Below are 23,511 nucleotides of genomic sequence, written 5' to 3'. Positions count from 1 at the left end.
CCGATCGCATAGCTAATCCGCGGCAATCCTCTCTAAATACGGACCTGAGCAGCACATCTTTGCCCCATCCAGCCTCTCAGGACCCTGGGGGACACGATCATCCAATTATTTTCAAAATCGAGCCACTGGGAGCAGATTTACAATCGCGGCCTAGTTAGGCCTAAGAGGCAATCCACCATAATCTTGCTGCCGGACATCATCTTGAGCCCCATCACTCACCCCAGCTGCCCTATGGGAGCATAGGTATCGGCCGATGCCTATATTTTGCGGGGTTGATTACAAAAGAGGGGTTTGAGCAGGATCGGCAAGAGAGGAGCATCGCCTACCTTACTCCCCAATCTGCAGCCATCCGGCTCCCAGGATCACCTGGGTGGAGAGTCGGTGTACCCACAGCTAATCTGATCCTCCCTGGAACCTTCATCCTGCTTTTTGGTCCGAAATACACGCTGCAGGGAGGCAGACAGGTTTGAGGCCTAGCAGACACTGCATCCAGGACTTTTCCTAAAGGGACGATCCATATATCACGGTGGACTGGGTAGGCACTGAATTCTTCACTTTTTGCCATCCTTCACTTGCTCAAGCCCAGCCTATCCTGCTTTCTGCCTCAGCTACAATCTATCCTAAACAGTGGATCCCTCTCTCCTCAATCCACCTTTACAATTTGCCTTCCTGATCTCATTCAATATCATTTCTGAGCAAGCAGAAATTCTGACAAGCTTCACCCTGAGAGATCATAACGTCCTCACAGACTTACCTATGCCTCTAAATTGCATTCCAAATTAATGAATTACAGTCGATGAAACATATAAGTGATATCTTCTCAGTGCGCATGCGCGGAGCAGCGGAGATGGCCGCTTGGCTCCGAGGCTTCGTCTCGCCCCAGACCATCCGGCCCCATACAGCCACATTGAGCAGCGCAGCCGACACAGGACCCCACCATCCAACTCGGGCACACCAAGGATCAGTTCTATGGCCTCGGGGACGGTCCGCAGGGATCTCTCCTGCAACCCGGGCTTCGGAGCGGAGGCTCCAGGCCTACACAAGATGGCGCCGCCCGCGCCGGAGGATCAAGATCCCGGAACGGAGGGGATGGAGGACAGCGACGGAGGGGGTCTCCCAACCCCCCATGCACTCCCGGAAGGCGCAGTGAGTACCAGCATCATCGCGGTCCCATCCCCTACCTCCACAGAGTCGCTCATCAGGCACACCATAGGGGATTTACTCCACACCCCAGTCCGAGGCCTACAGTGTAGCCCCTCAGTATCCAACCTCTCTGAGCTTACTCCCCCTGCTCACTCTTTGGACTTTCATGCTATGATGTCGGCCTTCTCTAAGATGCTGTCTGATGGCTTAGCGCAGACAGCAAGCCAAATCACACACACCATTCAAGCAGACCTACAAAACCTGGGTTCCAGAATTGAAATCATGGAGTCCAAGATGGACCAAACAGTCTCCAGGACGAACCAAAACACTGACCGCATTCAGGATCTAACAGATCGCCTGGAAACCGCCATTTCCAAAATTGATGACCTTGAAAATCGCTCACGGCGTTACAACTTTCGCATTAGAGGATTGCCTGAAGCAGTTCAGGATGTCCATGACGCTGTTCAAGGATTTATTGCCTCCCTGATTCCCAACATCCCAGCACATAGGCTGGAGTTAGGCTGGAGTTAGACAGGGCACACAGGGCCCTTCAAGCACCCCGGAAGGATAATCTCCCCAGGGACATTGTGGTAAAGCCACACTTTTATAAAGTGAAGGAAGAAGTCATGCGACTGGCCAGGTCCTCTGATCGTCTGGAAATTCAAGGACACCCGGTCCAAATATTCGCGGACTTATCGCCCCTGACGATCCAGAAAAGGCGTTCTCTTAAACCGCTTCTACATGCTTTAACCCAAAAGGCAATCAAGTACTGGTGGTCGTTCCCATTTCGTCTTTCTTTCGCCTACAAGAGTAAGACACTTGGTTTCTCTAGCTTTCAGGAAGGCGAAAAACTCCTTCTACAATTGGGCATCATCTCCCTGGAACTTTCACGTTCTACATCCCCGGCTCCAGCTGGCCCATCCAAAAGGCCTTCTCCAGCCAGCCCCATTGCCCAGGCGTGGGTGAAGAAGCAATCTAAGCGATCCAAGGACTCGCATGTCACCTGAACTGCTTTCCAGCCCCCCTTTTTTTTGTGTTCCAAATTTTTCTTCCACCTCCTCTCTCTGAGAAATGTTTTCATTTTTTTTTTTTCTCAGATAGGGGACTCCTTGGACTCTTTTTTGAACTCTGTTCCCGGTTAATTTCAGGCCTGGGATCAGGCCGGGTGTGTTAAGTTGGTTAAATTCTTGCTATCTGTTGCTATTTTTTTTTTTTTTACAGGTTGGCCCTACATTGAAATCTTGCTGTACGGCTCTTTTCTTGCTCGATATCCCCCATACCTCATCCTTGCAGTGGGAGTCACATTTTTGCTTTGGGGGGTTGGTGGACGACCTAGGGGTCGCATGGTTTTGTTGGCTGACGCCCGTTGGGTTGGTATAGCCTCTGCCCGGGTCCTTCCACCACCTCCCAGAGGAAGTAGAGGGATTCATCACTCCTTGATTCATCATCCGGAATGACATACATGTTTGGAGGGTGGGGGGTTTGGGTCGGATGGTTGGCCCTGGTTCTCACCACAATGTTGTATTTAAGTTTATGTTCGTTATCATAGCATTTGGGTTGGGGCCGGGTAGGTCTGGGGCGCGAGCTTTGCGCCTCCCTCTGACCCCGTCCAGTGTAATATGCCCTGGGCGGCGTCAGACGTCTGTCTGCAACTTTCGCGGACAGGTAACTTTTGCTTGTCTCATGGTCTGGGCCTAGGCGGGCCTGGCCCGGACCTGGGGGGGGGGGGGGCTCCCCTGGCTTACGTGCCTCAGGGGCCTCTGGGTTGGTCTTCCTCTTCCCCGTCTCTTTTTCTTCTTCTTTGCCTTTCTCTCTCTTATCTGTCTGCTTTCTCTTCAGATGCTGGAGTGGACTCTGTCTCCTCTTCAGACGGTGGGTGGACTGCTGTGATGGTGCTCCGATTCCTCCGACTTCCCGAACTCCTCGGAACTTCAGGTGGGTCCTTCATTGGCGTTATAGCTCCTCTCTGGATTTATGGCGGTTAGTAAACCATCTCTGGCTCCTCTAAAAATTGCATCGCACAATGTTCAGGGGATGAATTCCCCAGTTAAGAGACGGAAATATTTTCAACATGCACACTCCCAAAAATTTGAAGTGCTCCTGCTCCAGGAAACCCACTTCCCTGATACTTATTTGCCTAAATTCATACACTCCAAATTTCCACAGTTCTTCCTGGCTAACGCAGCTAATAAGACAAAAGGGGTTGGCATTTTCTTTTCTAAACACTTGGGCTTCTCCCCCACATCAGAAGTTAGAGACCTGGAAGGGAGATACATTCTGGTGTCAGGGACAATGGAGGGGATTTCCTACACGTTTGTGTCCTACTATGCCCCCAATCAGGGACAGGCTAGGTTTTTCACCAGAATGTGGGCGAAGCTTGAACCGTATTTAACGGGTACCTTGATAGTTGGGGGTGACTCCAACACGTCTTTTGATAAGATGTTGGACAAGTCCAGCCCTAGGCGCCCTAGGGTCTTGGGGCCACCCAAACGTGGTCTCACCATCGCTAAGCAACTTAACTCACTGGGTCTGATAGACATATGGCGGGAACTCAACCCTTCCTCCAGGGAATACACACATTTCTCTGCCCCTCATGGCACATTTGCCAGGATTGACCACATTTTCTTGTCATCGGCTGAGGTCCCTCTGGCCGTTAAAGCGAATATTAGGGAATCACCTCTTTCGGATCACTCCGTGGTCATCTTGGACCTCCTGTCCCCTAGATCACGGGATGGGGTGCGCAGGTGGCGTCTGAACGAATCTTTGCTCAGTAATCCCTCTCTCTGCAATATGCTGGAAAAAGACATTACTGAATACTTTCATTTGAACGCTCAAAGCGGGGTCTCACCAGAAACCGTGTGGGCTGCTCATAAGGCTGTCATGCGGGGTAAGCTTATCCAGCTGGCGGCGAAACTTAAGCGGGAAAATCAAATTGATATAGCTAAACTTGAGAAGGAATTCCGGGAAGTGTCTAGGGCACATAAGAAAAAACCAACTCTAGCGTCGCGACAGTGTTTGGAAGCGGGTCGTCTGGCCCTGAACATGGCTCTTACCACCCGGGCAGAGAAAAGTTTACGTTGGTCCTCTGCACAGTTCTATTACCAAACCGACAAAATAGGACCCCGGCTAGCTGCTAAACTTTCCCCCAGGCCCAGATCCTATGCTTTTCCCAAAATTAAGACTTCGGATGGATCCATGACTCAGAACCCACAAAAAATTATGACCGCTTTTTACAAATTCTACTCTCAGTTGTACACTCCTAGTGAGGGAGCGACCATCCAGAGCAGGACGGCCTTCCTGGATGACCTGGCATTACCTAGTATTTCCGAGGCTCATATGAAATCCATGGAATCCCCCATCTCGGAGCTAGAAATCTTAGAGGTAATTAAGCATTTGAAAAAAGGTTCGGCCCCCGGGCCTGATGGGTTTTCCTCGGGTTATTATAAAGCGTTTGGTCCAGTGCTTGCCCCGCATTTGGCGCGTTTTTTTAATTCCCTTAGGCAGGGACAGCAATTAGAGGCTTCGGCCAATACCGCATACATTTCAGTTATCCCGAAGCCGGGCAAGGATACTTCTGACGTTAAAAATTATAGACCAATCTCACTGATTAATAACGATTTATAAATTATGACGAAAATATTGGCCAATAGGTTGGCGGATTTTATAGGCCGCTATATTCACAAAGATCAGGTGGGGTTCATGCCGGGGAGGCAGGGACCTGACCAGATCCGAAGGGCTGTGGACATCATTTCTCTTCTGGGGGCCCCCTGGGATGGAGGGAGACCCCAACAGGGTTTCCTCCTTTCCTTGGACCTCCAGAAGGCCTTTGACACGGTTGAATGGCCGTATGTGTTTGATGTCTTGAGCAGGTGGGGTTTTGGCCCCTCTTTCCTAAATGCCTTAAGAGCCCTCTACTCTTCTCCTATTGCGCACGTGAAACTGCAGGGCCACTATTCGGATACGTTTCCGATACACAGGGGGACCAGACAGGGCTGTCCACTGTCCCCCCTCATTTTTGCGGTGGCCATCGAAACGCTGGCTATAGCAATCAGAAGCCATCCTGATATTAAAGGGATTTCGTGCGGGGGTAGAGAACACAAGTGCGCATTGTTCGCTGATGACCTTCTTCTTTTCCTCTCGAGACCGCTCATTACTAGTCCCAATCTTCTCCGACTGTTGGATGAGTTTGGGAAAATCTCAGGCCTCCAGGTAAATCTCTCTAAGTCAATAGCCTTGAACGTCAGTCTCCCGCAATGTTGCAGACCCTCCGGGAAAATTTTCCGTTCTCCTGGGCCACCACCTCTATCCCGTACCTGGGGGTCAATTTGACCGCCTCCATCTCCTCTTTGTACCAAGCCAACTACCCGCCTCTGTTCGCTAAATTGTCTACCGATATGGAACTTTGGGCCAGAGGGAACATTTCCTGGTTGGGAAGAGTTCATTCTGTTAAAATGAACCTTCTCCCCAGGATATTGTACCTTTTTAGATCACTCCCGATACAGGTAACTAAAGGGAAATTGCAGAGTCTTCAATCCAAGATGGTTCAGTTTATTTGGGGCACCAGAGGTCCCCGACTCCCGCGGAGGGTCCTCTTCAGAAGCCGCTTACAGGGGGGCCTAGGGGTCCCCCTGCTTTGGAGATACTACCAGGCAGCCCAACTGGCACAATTCTCGGTGGTATATGCTATGGGGGGCAGACCGGATTGGGTTGATATGGAACGACAATCGGTCCCTAATCACACCATAGATTACTTGGTTTGGGCTCCTCCAAGTAGGAGACCTCCTGTATTGGCACCTTCCCTCTCTCACTCATTAGCGCTGTGCGATAGACTATATACACATCCTACACTTATCTCGGCTCACAAACCCCTGACACATATTTTTAACAATCCGGACTTTGTTCCGGGACTAAACATAAGGGCTTTTCGATGGTGGACCAACAAGGGACTATTCAGGATAGGACACTTCCTCTCACCTCAGGGCCCCTTGTCACTCGCACACTGTACGAGTAAGCTTGATATGCCTTCCTCAGAAAAATTTAGGTTGCACCAGATTAGACATTTCCTATCATCTATGGTCGCAGGTTCAGATGTTGAACCCCGGGCCACTTCATATGAATGCTGGTGTGCACAAGCTCAAGTCCAGAGGGGAGGTATTTCGTTGATTTACAGGGCTTTGATCGACTCACCTGACAAGCCCGGTTACGCCCTTTCCTGGGAAAGGGATCTGGAGCTATCGTGGGAACCGGACACCTGGAACTCCATTTTCCGGAGGGCTTTTAAAGGTATCTTGAATATGTCTCTAGTTGAAGCTAATGTTAAGATTATTACGCGTTGGTACCTTGTTCCCACCCGTCTAGCCAGAATGTACCCGGGGACTGATCCTCTTTGCTTTCGCGAGTGCGGACATCAGGGTTCCTTGCTCCATATTTGGTGGGAATGCCCGCGTATCCGTAGTTTTTGGAATAAATTGTTTAGTCTGATCCGCAAAGTTACTGGGCTTCCGGCTCCCAGGACCCCGGAAGTAGCACTGCTTCTTGGCTCTGGTGTAAAAGGGCCCAGAACCAGTTTGAAGCTCATGCATTTCATGTTGGTGGGGGGGAAGCTTACCTTGGCTCGGGCTTGGAAGTCCCCCTCGGTCTCAATGGGGGCGACCAAACGCAAAATCTCTTGGATCATGACCCAGGAGAAGATGGTCAGCATCTTCCGTGACAAGCAAGCGGAATTTGAAGCAGTATGGGAACCCTGGCGTCTGTACATCTCACCTCCCTCATCCTAATTGTCTGTGTTTTGTATTTTCTCCACCCGATCCCTTCTTGCATCCACTCCAGCATCTCCATTCTTTCTCCTATCCCCTTTCTCTTCTTATGTTCTTTCCTTCTTTTCCTTTCCTTTTCTTCCTTTCGGATATTCCATACTTCCTCCTTTCTTGTGGCTTATAGGGTATCTACCTCTCTCAGGACCTATATCTTCAGAGGGTGATTATATGCAACCCCAGTTCATAAGATTCAGGGGGGGGGGGTTCCCCTTCCTGGTTTACAGAGGGCGTTTGTAACTTACATGGAGGTCCACGGTTATATTTTTCTGTGCTTTGCTTGCGGGCTGGGATTCTGGTCTGATCCTCAACGTTTTAGTAATACTGTTTTAGTAACCATGCCTATCTCGTATTGCATTGTTGCCATTGTTATCATTACAAAGTCCCTTCCCGAGTGGGCTCTGTATATGACACATTGTATACCTTTCTTATGCAATATTTCCTGAGATTGTATGTTATTATTCTACATATGTCTTACAAAATAAAAAACTTTTGCAAGTAAAATGACATTTTCAGTGACCAGTGATAATATACATCGTCACTGTACTAATGACACTGGGTAGGAAGGGATTAACACCAGGGGCAATCAAAGGGTCAAAGGGTTAACTATGTTCCTAGCAGCGTGTAAGTTGTGTTTTAACTAAGGAATGTGACTGTTTTTATTTCCTGATTTGCAGAGACACAAAACCGGCACATGCCCGCTATTAGTTTACCAACACAGATCTCTCTCCGGTCATCAGCTCCACCAATCGACAGGCCACGGTGATGAATCATTGGCTGGACCTCCTGATTGGCATGTGCTGGAGCTGGAAGTGCCAGATCGCTGCTTGCCTGCAGCATGGCTAAATGTTAAAAAACACCTGGCTGGCGCCCAGAACTGCAAGTCCGGAACGTTGGGTGATATAATTTGCACATCCCTGTAAAAGGAATGGCAGGCACAGCACTTCTGGCCCCCAGCCACAAACCAAACGCAGCAGAAGGCATGTGGACCATCTCCAAGTAGGCCCAAGGCAGAAAGGCAGCATCAAAGCCTGTCTGTCACTAGGCCACCATATAAATGTAAAGCCTTGTATACACACTCAGTGTTTTTTTTTTCGTTCAACCCAACAGGTTAAATTGAAAAAAAAAAAAAAATAAACAGCTCAGGTCTGAGCTGCTGTACTAACAATCCAATGTTAGTACAGTGATCTGCCATGCTGAGCTATTATGTTCTGACAGGGATGACGGCCATTGGCTGAGAGTACTGATTTTAAAGCATACTCATCTGACAGAAGCCGGCCCAGCTGCCATACACATAGGTCGAAATGACGGCCAGTTTTTATTGAGCTGGCCGATGTTGCCCAGCATTTGGCCCATGGGCCTGGCGGTGTGATGGGCAGCGGCTCACTAGTGAAAGACCGTTCAGCAAGGTGGGGGTGATAGGAGTTCCAGTGACCAAGACCAACATATGCCACTTTAGTCCCCTTTCACACGGGCTCCTCCGCTAAGCAGAATTCGCTTGCTCAGCGGGGTTCTCTCTGCTGATCCCCACTGAGCAGGCGGATGACAGGTCCTGTCCACTATGCTATGCGGACATAGCCCACTCTCCTCTATGGGGCAATCGGATTGAAACGGACCGTTTGTCCGTTTCCATCAGATGCCATCCAATCCGATTCACTGGACGGATGGAAAATAGAACCACCATCCCGTCTGTTTTTGGCAGACAGGATCAGACGGCGGCGGGTTGCCACTCCATAGAGGAGAATGAAGGGTCCGATCAGGTCCGCCTGAAAAACAGCCCGTGTGAAAGGGGCCTTCGGCTGTGTGGCTGTGGCATTAATTTTAATGAAAAAAATAAAAATAACCACACTCCCTGTCCACTTACCTTTAAGAAAAGGACGCCAGATGAAGCCTGCAAAAACTGCCATCTCTTCCCCTCTTGGGAAGGAGATGGGCGGGCACTGAGAGCAGGCAGGGCAAACAGCGCCATTAAGGACTGCTTGTCAAACTCCCGGCCACCACAAGAGGGCACCAGTTCCCCTTTGGAAGCATCTCACCGAAGAAGGCCGCAAAGCCGCGGTAGTCCACACATTTGCATGAGGGGGGGCGCAAAGGGACAGGACACTTCCTGTAGTGCACCCCAGGCGCCAGGTCGCTAATTCTAGTCGCCAATGCGACCTGGCACCTGGGGTTTGTCGAGCCCTGGCCTACATCCACAGATCTGTGGTTAGTTCTCTGAGATGTTTGGAACAAACTACCATCCGAATTCCTTCAAAAATTGTGTGCATGTGTACCTAGAAGAATTAATGCGGTTTTGAAGCCAACGGTGGTCACACAAGATTACATAGTTACATAGTAGGTGAGGTTGAATAAAAACCTGTGTAGGTGTGTGTGTGGCTGTAATCATCTCACATAGCCCTTAATGTCCTGATCCTTGAGATGTAAGTCTAAGAGTCTTTTGAAAGCCACCATACTACCCGCAGAAACCACCTCTTGTGGTAGAGAATTCCACAATCTTGTAGCCCTAACAGTAAAGAACCCTGCTCGTTGCCTGAGGTTAAAACGCTTCTCCTCTAAATCGCATTGTATGTCCTCGAGTCCTCATGCAATTCCTTCGAATGAACATTTTTTTTTCTAAGCTGAGATCCCCATAAGATATTTATAAATTGCTATCATGTCCCCCCTCAGACGTCTCTTCTCCAGGGAGAATAAATCGAGTGATTGCAGTCGCTCTTCATAGTTAAGGTCCTCCAACCCCCTAATTAGTTTAGTTGCCCTTCTCTGGACTCTCTCCAGCTCCAACACATCTCTCCTGAGGACTGGCGACCAGAACTGGACAGAATACTCCAGATGCGGTCGGACCAGAGTTTTATAAAGTGGAAGGATTATAGTCTTATCTCTGGAATACAGCCCTTTCTTTATGCACGCTAATATTCTGCTGGCTTTGGCAGCTGCCGCTTGACATTGCATGCTGTTGCCTAATCTATCATCAACGAAGACTCCCAGATCTTTCTCCATTTTTGATTCCCCCAAGGGTTCCCCTCCTAACGTGTATTGTGTTTTTATGTTTTTAGTCCCCAAGTGCAAAACCTTACATTTCTCCACGTCAAACCTCATTTGCCATGTCGTTGCCCACTCCGTTATTTTGTCCAGGTCATTCTGTAGGATATCTGCTTCATGCTGTGTAGTTATTGCCCTGGCCAATTTTGTGTCATCTGCAAAAACTGATAACGAACTACTGATCCCGTCCTCAATGCTGTTTATGAATAAATTGAACAAGGTTGGTCCCAGGACTGAGCCCTGGGGCACCCCGCTTACTACCTCAGACCAGTCTGAGTAAGCGCTGTTTATTACCACCCTTTGGACACAGCCTTTTAGCCAGTTTGGTATCCAAGAGCAAACCCTGCTGTCGATACCTGCAGACCTTATTTTATAAATTAAGCGCTTGTGGGGAACTGTATCAAACGCCTTAGCGAAATCCAAGTACACCACATCCACTGGTCTGCCCCTATCTAGCTCACAGCTCACCTCCTCGAAGAATGTTGAGAGATTGGTTTGACAAGAACGCCCATTTGTAAACCCGTGCTGATTACTGCTGATGATGTTGTTGTCTTTAGCATACTCTACGATATAGTCCCTTATCATCCCCTCCAGAAGTTTACATATTATTGATGTCAAACTGACAGGCCTATAATTTCCCAGGATATGCCTCTGGCCCTTTTTGAATATCGGAATCACGTTAGCCTTCCTCCAATCCCATGGTACATCTCCTGTCCTAATACTGTCAGCAAAGATCAGAACAGTGGTCTAGATATAACCTTACTGAGTTCCTTGAGTACTCTCGGATGTATGCCATCCGGGCCTGGTGATTTGCTTGTGTTATGTTTATCCAGATATTGATTTGATTCAGGTTTTTCTTTTGTTTGCTCACTTTGAAATTTGTAAATGGATGAAAATAAAACAATTAAAATATATATTTTTGCAAACATTCTTAGTTTACAGCATATCTTCACAACAGCTTTTGCACAGTACTGTATATCAAGTAATTTTACAGACTTTGTTGCTTTTATTTTAAAAATGATATATATTTTTTTAATAATCATGCTAAGGCAGTCCTTGTGCAAACACGTTATGGAGTGACAACGTTCTGTCCCCATGGTGGTGGTTCCCCATCCGAGTTGGGTGATCATACGCGTTTGGATCTACATTTTGTACTAAATGTCTCTATTATGCGCATAAAAAGCACTCCATCTGGGGACTGTCTTTACCTACATGCTCCAGACTCTTTAAATTCAGATGTTGTAAGGATTAGGCTTCAGGCTTAGCTGGGTTTATGTACCAGCACGTCCTATAACTAGCCTATATATATATATATATATATATATATATATATATATATTTTTTACAACTTCCTGATACTTGGAATCCAATCGCAAATTTGATCACCTTCCTCGTTAATTGTCTGTGGTGGGCCCATTTATCTGGCCCATGTTACTACAATATTTATACAGAGAGATATGATTAGCTCCTGATGAAGCTTTATACATAAAGCGCAACATGTCGAGCATCGCAAATATCCACCATCTATTGTCCTAATATGTAGTAGGATTTTATTTCCTTATTCTGTTTATATCATGATATGTACTTATGGTATTTTGCATTGAGATATATGCATTTTCATTGTAGATTTTAATATAAAAAATTATTTTCAATAAACTGTTTTTTATGAAAATCGTGCTTGTAAAGTCCCTGCCTGGTTCACACACAAATTCTCAACGTTCTGTCCCTGTCTCCAATTGCCCTCCTGCATTGTCACCCTGTCATTAGTACTTCCATTGGAAAACTACAGGGAGTCATGGCAATACTCGATGTGCAGACCTGGTCCACCATTGTCATCATCCAGAAGTTCGTACAACACAGCAGCAAGCACATGCAAGCAGAAATGGTGCAAAAAGAATGGAACAGACCAGCATCACAGAGATACACAATAGGATGAAATACAGTAAAGCTACAAAAAACATATTCCCAAAAGTATCAAAATCACAGTAATTTTTATGAATTTACAAAATCTTATCCAGTTAGGGTTTAGATGTACTTTAATAAAGACCCAACATACTTCATGCTCTCTACAGACAATTGCACCTCTTGCAGATGTGTTATCCGTACCACTAGTCGTGTCAAACAGCTCACAGCGCCACCACCTAAAGTCAAGTTAGCAAAGAAGTGAATCTGAAGATCTCAAAAGAGAAGAGTTGCAAGGCTATAGTATCAGTACATGGCCATCGTCTAAACAAGTTTGGTGCTATTACATATACTGATGAGAAGAATGAGGGGCACGTATGAATAAGTGCACAAAATTAGCTTATATGAGAAATGGTTACATACTACTGTGAATCTTAAAAACTCAGAAGAAATGGCAACAAATCGACCTGCTTAACGCAGAGACTCTACTGAGATTTGGAGAAGGAAAAGTTAGACATATTGGATGGCCAATTAATTTTTACAGATTACTTGCAGTTACAAAACTCATAAACCTGGCAATTAAAACTAAACATAGAAAGTAGTAGAAGTTTACATTTAAGTTTCCTGAAGAAATTGAGATTACCACATGCATATCCCTATTGGACATTTAAAGTGCACTTTGCATGAATTTAAAAAGGTCCACTTTGCTGATAGAGACCCCCCCCCCCCCTAACCCCGTTGGCTTTCAATGGGCTATTTTTTCTTTATTTGGGAGGTGGGGGGAAAGGTCCACTTTATTGTGATGAATGGCAACAGAGATTAATACAAAGGCTTGGGAGGTGGAAGACGTGTGGCCAAGCTCAACTGTTAAAGTTGAGATTTGTAGATGTGTTTAACTCTGTATATCTGTGGAAGTACTCCGATGTGCATTTTTCATGAAAGGAACCTCTTCGTAAAAAAAGGTTTCCACTTATGTCAAGTTTGTACTGCCAAGTAATGTATGTGCAATGTTTCATTAAATTAAACCTGTTAATTATCCTACAGAGATCCGGTGAGAACAGTAATATGTTTTGGCAGCAGTATGGCAATATCTGTATCTGTAACATTTTCCAACTACACTTGTATTACACAAAAAACAGTTTCAAAAGGCACTCATGTTTAGTCTAACCTCCCATCAGAGAAAAGTTTTCCAGAGAAGTTCTTATGCAATTTGTAAGGAAGTGGGGTCAAGGCTGTGAAAATTCCACAATAAAAGAAGTTCTTTTGAAGAAACTCATTTCAAACCAATCTTGCCAGGATGTACGTGAAGGGATAGAAACCATGGCAACCTGAGAGGCTTACAACAATCAGCATCTTCTGGGAAAAAGAACAGAAGGCTCTGAAACACTAACACCTACTTTTCCAGCACACTAATTGTTTTCTTTATACTCCTACTACCAATATGCATTTACGAGATGCTTCTAAAATTTCGGGTGAAATAAACCTTTTAAGAAATGGTATCTGGGACCAACTAGGTTTAATCATGTAGTATCAACCGTCACATCTCACGGGGTATACAGGAAAAGTTTTCTACGGGAGGAGCAAGGCAAAGGGAGACTACAACCTTTTTCCATACATTTAGATGATCAGCTCTGTGCTTACAGTTCTATACAGCCTCACATCTTCCTTTCCTACAATAGCATTAAACCAGCTATTGGACTGATTTACACAAGCTTTAAGTTGCTTTAGTATGTTTACCATGCCTCCACATTGACTTGTTTGGCAGAATATAAGCAAGACACAAATTGATCCCAAACTTTCTATAGCTGAACCAGTGTATATCTAGCCATGTTGAATGGATCAGGACAAACCAAACACCAACCCGCTCATACTGCGCCTTCTAGTGGTGTGCTTTGTAGAATTATAGCCCAAGCATAATGGTGCACACTGCTTACAGGCAATCCAGGGCTCAAATTGGCAATAAAATGTTTTTTAAAACTTTGAGAATATCTATATGCGTTGTGTGATTCGATGGTGTCACTATTGATTTTGAAATTCAACCAACCAAGCCTTCAATTTCACATCATGTTGCTACAGAAAATAATTTTTGTGACTGGAAATCGTCCTTTCTTTCCAGAAATCTTATTTTTTTTGCACTCAGGCGCATTTCTTTTTCGATTATATTTTCTCGCACGATTCTCCCTTCATTGATTAGAAAATCATTTGTTTTTCAAACAATTTCCAACATGCCCGATCACTCAAATTCGATGACCGCACGAAAATGGGGGGGGGGGGGTTGCTGTGGCCCACTATTGGTGCGAAATTCGAAACAAAAATTCTTAGATAAGATTTTTGAAAGAAAATTCTTTTGAAATTCGACCCATGTTTTTCCAGAGTTAGGCTGGCCATACATTACATAATTTTACTTAAATATTTTCCTTTAGATTTACCAAAACCATATAATATGAGGTCAAACCTAAACACTTTCAATATGTGATGTGATGAACACTTGCACCAAAAGAAATATGGTGTAAAAAGTGGACTGCTGCTATAGACAACCCACAGTGGTATAGGATGAAATAGATGCAATATAGAAATATTACCAACAGCGCATGTCTCAGGAAAATAAAAATAAAAAATGGGGGTAAGAATAATTAGCATGTTGACCAAGCCAATGTGAAAATAAGTAGTGATTACTGAGCGTGAAAGGTTGCAATGCGCCTATGAATTATGCTGTATCACATATCTATCACATGTATCATATAAAGTGCATCCCCCAAGTAGATATAAAAGTACATATAAACAGTGCATTTGGTGATAAATCAGTACATATCTGTGCAGTACATATAAACCAACACATTCAGTGTTGGTTTTTGGATCCACCCACTTGCGCTCCTGGCCACCCGATCTTGCCTAGTGTCTCCATAGCAAGCTACTTGCTGCACCCGATCCGGTTCACTCCCGCTCAGCCTTGCCCCCGCTCTCTCTTCATTGGCTCACTGGCTGTGGTTGACAGTAGTGAGAGCCAATGAGCACCACTGTTTCAGCCAACGGGGAGGGAGAGAGGCGGGAGAATCAAAATTCTCGTGCGCATCACTGGAGCAAGATGGGGCTTAGGTAAGTTTTAAGAGGGACTGGGGGGGGGGGGGGGAGGCTGCTGCACACAGAAGGTTTTTTACCTTAAGGCAAAGAATGTAACCTTGAGCCTTTACGATCACTTTAAGACACTTCTTTTAGTAACCCTTTCATTCATAGTGATATAGGCAACATTTTCAGGCCTCGTTCACACAGGAGATTACTTGCATATCTATCATCCATGTGGGTGCATGGCCTCCAACACCCCCAGGGTGAATTCAAGGACATGCACCCATAGGAATATCACATTGGGACAAGCTGTGTCCATGCAGCTGCATGTCCCAAAAGACATCTATGGGACTGCCAGCATGGGGATGCACTTAACACACGTCCATCCCTGTGTCGGGAAACAAGGGACATGCAAGTAATCGCCCACTTGAACGAGGCCTAAAAATGCTGTCTCAACTCAGGGGGGGTACCTAGAGCATTTGACACCTGGGGCGGATCCTATATCTGGCAACCCACCCCACCCCGATAAAATTGCAGCGCTTAAAGCTTGTGGCTCAAAAAAGGAGCAGGAGCGTCTTTTGGGTGACAGTGTTGTGTGTTCAAATTCCAGCAACTGCAGCAAGATTTATCATGCGCCCCCCCCCCCCCCCCCAAACCTTGGTATACCACTGCCTTCCTACCACTGCCAGAATATAGGACACACAGGTATCCACTCATGTGAAAGTGGCACACACACCTAGAGAGAGTCAAATGCTCATCAGAATTTTCTAGCACGCTCCTAAATCTAGGGTGAACCATTTCCCTTTTTTAGGTTACAGGAAACTGTATGCGGAAATGTTACACTTCAGATGCAGGCATGTGGGGGTTAAAGGAAATCGGTGCGGAGAAAAAAATGGATGCAGTCACTGCTGACCTCCTCCTAAAAATGCAAGCTGTCAGGCAGGCAAAAAAAAAAAAAAAAAAGGCGGGTAAAAAACAAAAAAATGTGTAGTGTATAATTTAGTTATTATGTGAAGTTTAATAAAAATACAATTTATTCCTAAATATCTACTGTATATGCAGTGGTAAATATACCACTTGACCTACAGAATATTTACCAAAATATGAACAGGCCATTTTTTGCTTTTTGGCACTGCGTTACTTTGACAATTGTGCGGTCATGCAACGCTGTACACAAATAACATTTATATATATATTTTACTTTCTGCTATAAAATCGATCTAATAAAAAAAAAAAAATAAATAAAATTTCTTCAAAAATTTAGGCCAATATGTATTTCTGCTACTTGTTTTTGGTAATAATCCAAATACCGGTATATTGATTGGGTTGCACAAACGTTACAGTATAGCGTCTACGAACTATGGTATATATACTGGATTTTTTATATATAAATAAAGCCTATGCACTGCTAATCAGGTATAAGATATAAGTGAAGATGTAAATTTCGGCAAAAACCGTGTATAAATATTAAAAATCAGATCATAGGACTCTGTCCTATAGGAAACAAGCAGCCAATTCTTGTATTATCACAAATACTAATTAAAATCAAGATGGGTAAGATGAATCGGCGCTAATTTCATAAAATCCAAAAATAAAACGCATAACTAATAAATATCCAAAAAAAACGCATCAATGTCCTAATAGAGGTGATTAAAAAAACGCATCAAAGAACATGTAAAAATTGGGCACAATCCATCAGAAATGGCAAAGAAGAAAGGTCAGTGTCTGAGTGAGACTGGAGAAATATATATAGATGACAGAGTCGCAATAAATGGAGAAAATGATGGAATTCAGTGAAACTTAAGTAGATAAAGTGACAACGTGCAGAAGTCGCACCACTAAGTGGAAAAATAAATAAATGTGATTCAACTGGTGAAATAAAGTGCCCTAAACTAATGAATATATATATATATATATATATATATATACTGTATATATATATAACTCACAAATAAAAATACTCAATGGACACAGAATAAACACAATGAATAAAAAATGCAATCTTGTGCACTGTGTGTTCCAACTCTGTGAATAAAAGTGAATCTTCACACTAGATATCCAACTGCATAAAAATTATGTGCAGCATAAAAAATTTTGTGCAACATAAAATGTAGTTACTGACGGTGATTGTTCATAAATAAATAAGTGACTGATTCTGTCAAGTCCAGATGGTGCCAAGTGAGCTAGAAATCCAAAAACAGGTGCAATGGCCGCTCACCTCACATTACACCAGTAAAGGCATTTTATATGGTAACCGCTCAGGGTTGGGGTGGTGGGTTCCTCCTTTTCAAATTTGGGGCTCCTTCGATACTGAATTTTTTTTATTATTTATTTATACTAGTAATTGCGGCAATCAGCGACTTATAGCGGGACTACGATAGTATAGTAGACAATCTGACACTGTGTGTAAACCAGTGACACGTGCTAAAAATATCCACAGTCACTGTACTAATGACACTGGTTGGAAAGGGGTTAAGCATCTAGGGTGTGCAAAGGGTTAAATGTGTGGCTAACCAGTGTGTGTGTGTACTGTGAGCTGCTTTCACTAAAGGATGCGGCACATCCCTGCTGACAGGACAGAGCTCTGTCCTGTCTCCCTCCTCGCCAATCAGCAGGTGCCGGAAGTCAATCATTGGCCGCCACCCTCTAATCTACTTGTGCTGTGACTAATCACAGCCAGCCAGCCCGCCCCCTACCCGGAAGTGCTGGATCACATACTAGATACGTGATCCGGCACAGGAGAGCCGCTCTGCCGCTGTACTGCTACGTGAGGCAGTCTGCAAGCAGATAATTAACCAGCTACTCTATATGGATGGGGAATAAAATACTGAATCCACTCTGAGAACAGAAGAGCTATGTATAGTATTAGAAGTTGAATCTGGTACATATCACCAAATCAATTCTTATTTAAAGAAAGAAATCGAGAGCAGGTAAGCATACAGCGGGGTGCTAGGCTTGGGAGATGGTCACAGAAGGTTTTCCATTAAGGTAAAAAAAAAAAAAAACTTCTGCCTTTAGAATCACTTTAAATCACTACCTTCTCCTATCCAGGGCTACATGTCACATGAAAAAAGCAAAGGAGATTGTGGGACTTTGAGTGAGCACAGCTAGATATATATAAATGTATAATTGTATATGTGTCATGGCTGTCCAATGAGGTCCCGAATTGGGGACCCGAAATGGACTGACATTAAATATACAATTCTTAATAAATAGCATCGATATAGGTGATACATCATATATCCAATTATTATAGGTATGAATAAATGCAGTAATAACATATTCAAAATCATTATATATAAATGACAGATTTATTGTGACAACAAATTCTCTGTAGGTATTACAGTATCCTAGTATACTTTGGGTGGTAGACACCCCTTTATTTCTAGGTCTGCCACATCTGTTTTCCCCATTTCTTTTATAGCCGTAAAAGTAATTATTTTTCCTGTTAATAGCAACAATCCCTCAAAATTACCTATTACACCTATCAAAGACATTTACTCCCTTCCCCAAGATTGAGCTATCAACATGATTGAATATTTCTTATATTTTTTTTAGCCTTCATATTCCCATACAGTCCTATGGAGGTTTTTTCAGACCAGGGATTTGGTCCGGGTCCCTGCTCCGGGGCTGCGATGCTAGTCAGCCGCCGATCCCCTTTGCCTGTCACTGTGATTCACATCCAGGCTAGGGGCGCGGCTGTGCTTCTACCATCGGCGCCATGCTACAGCGGTCTGGTGGTGCGGTGTCTTTCTAACGCCGCATCGCTATGACAACTGATCACCATCTGCATCGGAGGCGGTCCTCTCCGCCCAGCATCCGGTCCCTGACCGAATGTGGGAGGGTCTGTTTTCCACCTATATATCCGATGCCGGCATGGCGTTGGCGTGGAGTGCATCCGAGGTTTGGAGAAACGCAGCCTGGTTATATCTGCAGCCTTTCATCTTCTCATCCCATCCTTATCTGTTCCTGCACATTCATTTTGGGGTAAATTTTTGTCATTATGCTATACTATCCTTCTCAGTCACTGCATGTAGCTCTCTTGTCTTAATATGATTCACGTGCTTTTTGGGACAAATAGGGGTCTCATTGATGTCTTACATTTCACCACGGTTCTGTTCCTCCACTTTCCCCTTTATCTCACTCCTTATCTGGGATCCTCTCTAAATTACCTAGCATCACAATCTTCTCCCCTTCTTCACGTGTCCCCTCAATTGATATACCAATATCATCTGCTCACTTCCACGTTTGGCAACCCCAGTTTTTTTCTTTGGGTATTTCCATGCGGGCGGTTTTCTCCTTGATGGTTCACTAACTTTCATCTACCATTCAGAAATTTCTTTACATCTGGATTTATCTTTCTTTCTCCCTCTTATTATACCAGTTATATTTCTACTGTACTAGAAGAATTTAAACTAAACATAGTCCAATATATTATATATTTTCAGAATTTACTGGTATCGAATTATCTACCATCTTATTCCTCCGTCTCATATGGGGTTCTTATTTTCTTGCGGCTTGTCCCCATTCTATTGGATGCTGTCCATGCCTCAGCCCCGGATCAGGCATATCTCGGCCCAACCCTGTGCCCCCTCTCTAGGATTGGATTTTCAGAGACATGACACTACTCAAGGTAGTGTGTACTCCATGTATACTATGAGAGATATACATTTTTTCTCCCCTCTCATTTATATTATTTTTATTTATGATACAATCCTGATTTATATTTCCAGATATACAATTTAATTCTTATGCTCCTGATGAGTGGACGGAGGTCCATGAAACGCGTCGAGCCTACAATTACTCAGCCATCAGATACAAGTCCGCCATATTGAATGGATTATGTACCCACAAAGAATAGATTATCATAATTTATACGCCTCGTATGATTAATCATTCTGGAGACGTTATTAATACGTTTGTTATTTATGCAAATTTTATACGACCTGTTATTGATATCGATACATGTTATATTTTAGGTTAAGAATTTTGAATTGAATACGTTGAACCATGTGTCAGCCCTCTGTAGGTCCCCATTTTTTGGGTCTTAGTAAAAATAAAAAAAATAAAAATTTCTGTATAATTAAAGTTTGTGTACCTACAGAGAATTTGTTGTCACAATAAATCTGTCATTTATATATAATGATTTTGAATATGTTATTACTGCATTTATTCATACCTATAATAATTGGATATATGATGTATCACCTATATTGATGCTATTTATTAAGAATTGTATATTTAATGTCAGTCCATTTCGGGTCCCCAATTCGGGACCTCATTGGACAGCCATGACACATACAATTATACATTTATATATATCTAGCTGTGCTCACTCAAAGTCCCACAATCTCCTTTGCTTTTTCCATATTTTACCAAGGGATGAAGACAGCTAGATACTTTATGTGATGTGGCAGATCTACTCTCCCTGTTTGTCCTACATGTCACATGAGGCATTGCTCCTCACACATTCACAATGACAAGTTCTCAGGCACTTACTGACATGTATGGACGGTGTACTAAGCTTTATGTGTGCTGTAATGTGTATAATGACATATAAACAGTGTACTGAGCTGCATGTGCTACACTGTTTTTCTTGATAGGTAAAAAAAATAATGCATTCTGTACGCAGGCCCAAAAAATCAGCTGACCAACTAATTGATAATGAAAATAGTTAACAACCATTTTTATAATCAATTATGTTGATTAGTTGTTTCAGCCCTACTTGAAGCATTCAAGCCCTTAGAACAGAACAGCAGCCAGGTAATTAGTATTTCCAGAACAGGTCAGCAATGGCAGCCTAGATAATTCTCCAAGCCCTGACTCTTTATTATTTTCCCTAGAACATTTACCTAAATTAGTAATTAAGAGACTTAAGCTGCAAAAACTCATCTGGCTCACACATGGCCCTTTTGGGAAAGAACTTTTGTGAAACTATTTTTTGTTTTGCAATTTCTTTTCTCCTTGTGCACATTGTATTCAGTCACTTGTAACGGAAAACATTTACTGATTCAGGCTGCTCTTTATGCATGAAATGACTGCACTTCTAGACATGATAATTTGAACATGAAACACCTGAGAACTTTTAATGCTTTACCATTAACAGGTGCACGTTTGATAGCCATTTATACACGTGAGATACAGTCAGAACGCATTATGACTGCTTTAAAGAGAATGTGAGAGACAGTGTTTCCATAGGAAAGGGGCCCATTAAAATAGCACGTGTTATAATGTTTTTGAAACATTTCTCTCGAGATCACAGGCATAGGAGGGTGTGCAGTGCTTGTTTAAATTTGCTTTCTGCTTCACATAGTGAAACAAAAAAGAAAAAAAAAGGGCTAACCTGTTCCTGTTGAAGGTCTAATCAAGAGCAAACCTAACAGTTCAGATCTGTAATTTGATAACTGTTTTTTAGGTCTGCAGACAGTATTTGTAAAATATAGATTTTTCCAATAGCTTACCTTCTTGGGAGTACATCACGGGACACAGAGCCATATTCATTAACATATAGGTTATACGCCACCTATAGGTGAATGGACACTGGCAACCAATCAGACAGGAAGTTTGTAGTTTTGTAGCAAGCAATAAACATTCTATACAGGGGAGGGACCTCTGTGTCCTGTGACTTACTTACAGGTAAGCTTTAGGAAAAATCCATATTTCTTTATCGTACATCATTATCGTAGACTTAGGTGCTGCCTGCCCTTTCCTGGGCCTTCTGGCAGCACGAACAAAAGGTCAGTTTTTCGAATCTGAGCTGACTTTTTTAAGTAAATCTTAAACGCACGTACTACATCAAGATAATGTAATTAACTTTTCCTTTGCTGTTTGAGGATTTGGAAAGAAGGAAGGCAGTATAATTTCCTGATTCAAATGAAAAGTGAACACCACCTTGGGCAAAAAAAACTGGGTGTGGACGTAGAATCACCCTATCTTGATGTAAAATCAAGAATGGCTCCTTACAAGAAAGAGCTGCTAGTTCTGATACTCTTCTTGCTGAAGCTATCGCAATCAAAAAGACAAATTTCCTGGTCAAAAGAAACAGGGGAATATGCCCCATGGGCTCAATAGGATGTTTCTGAGCCTAAATTTAGTTCCCAAGGACACAATGGTGGCTTCATTGGTGGAAGCATACGCAACACCCCTTGAACAAAGGTTTGAACCAAGGAATGTGAAGCGATCAGTCTCTGGAGAAAAAAACAATATGGCTGAAATTTGCCCCTAATGGTGCCTAAGGCTAATTTCATATATATCCTTACTTGCAAGAAGGCTAGAATTCTCCCGATTATATATTTGCGGGGATGCCATTTCCTGGCCTCACACCAGGTAAAGTAAGATTTCCAGACTCTGTAATAATTGCCTCTTAGAGACTGATTTTCTAGCATTTATCAGGGTAGAAAGTGCAGTACCAGATATACCCCGCTCTTTCAAAATCAAGGCTTCAATAGCAAAGCCGTCAGATTTAGAGACTGTAAAGGAGGCTGGAATTTCGGACCTTGAGAGAGCAGGTCTGGACGCAGTGGAAGAACCCAAGGACTTGCCACTCTCAATTTTTGAATTTGTGCATACCAAAACCCCCTTAGGCCATGCTGGAGCTACCAGGATTACTGGTTTACCCTTCAGCTGGATTCTGCGTAACAGACACGGCAGCAGCTGAACCAGTGGAAAGGCATAGATCAGGGAAAACCCCTCCCAAGGAGTCACCTAGGCATCTACTCCGACTGCGAGTGGATCCTTGGTCCTGGACACAAATCTCTTCAATTGGTTGTTGAACCTGGATGCCAATAGATCTACATCTGGGACCCCCCGGCATTTGTCAGATCAATGCAAACATCTCAGGGTGTAGGGACCATTCTTCCGGAAACATCTGATGATGACTTCAAAAGACTGCCTGACAGTTTTCTTATCCTGGAATGAAAATGGCTGATAGGCAGGTTACAAACGTTTCTGTCCAGGATAGGATGATATACACTTCCTTCTGGGCTGACTGACTTTTGGTGCCTCCCTGATGGTTGATATAAGCAGCAGCTGTGGCATTGTCGGATTGTACCCTGACAGGGTAACCACGAAGTCGGGGCGTCTGGTCCTTTAAAGCCCGACAAACTGCTTGCATTTCCAAGACATTGATGGGAAGACTCTTTTCTACCCAAGGCCATTTTTCCTGGACAGTGGCTTCCTCCAGAACTGCTCCCCAGCCGGAGAGACTGGCATCTGTAGTCACTACCTTCCAGACTACAGGAAGAAAGGATTTCCCTTTCTTCAAATTTCTGGTCATCAACCACCAACTTAGACTCTGACGCACTCTTGGTACCAGAGACATGCACCAGTCTAGGGACTGGACCTTTCTGGTCCATGTTGACAGAATGTTGTTCTGTAAAGGTCTGGCATGGATCTGAGCATAGGGAACTGCTCTGAATGAGGACATTATCTTCCCTAATAGCCTCATGCAAAGACGTACCGAAGGATACTTTTGCCTTCTTAGGGAACTAAATCAGATCCTTCAGGTCTGTGACCTTTCTTGATGGCAAAAATATCTTTGCCTGCATTGTGT

General features: G+C 43.9%; 1 protein-coding gene across 2 annotated transcripts in view; it reads right to left on the bottom strand.

The window, feature by feature from the left end:
• CHN1 (chimerin 1) overlaps nucleotides 1-23,511 on the bottom strand; it is a gene marked incomplete at its 5' end in the record, with an annotated part of 205,135 nt that overhangs the window by 95,478 nt on the left and 86,146 nt on the right. The window lies entirely within an intron of this gene.

This window comes from Pelophylax lessonae (assembly GCF_965119305.1).
Source record: "Pelophylax lessonae genome assembly, chromosome: 6".
Taxonomy (NCBI): domain Eukaryota; kingdom Metazoa; phylum Chordata; class Amphibia; order Anura; family Ranidae; genus Pelophylax; species Pelophylax lessonae.
Note: the sequence above shows the minus strand (reverse complement) of the source record. Positions and strands in the feature narration are given on the sequence as shown.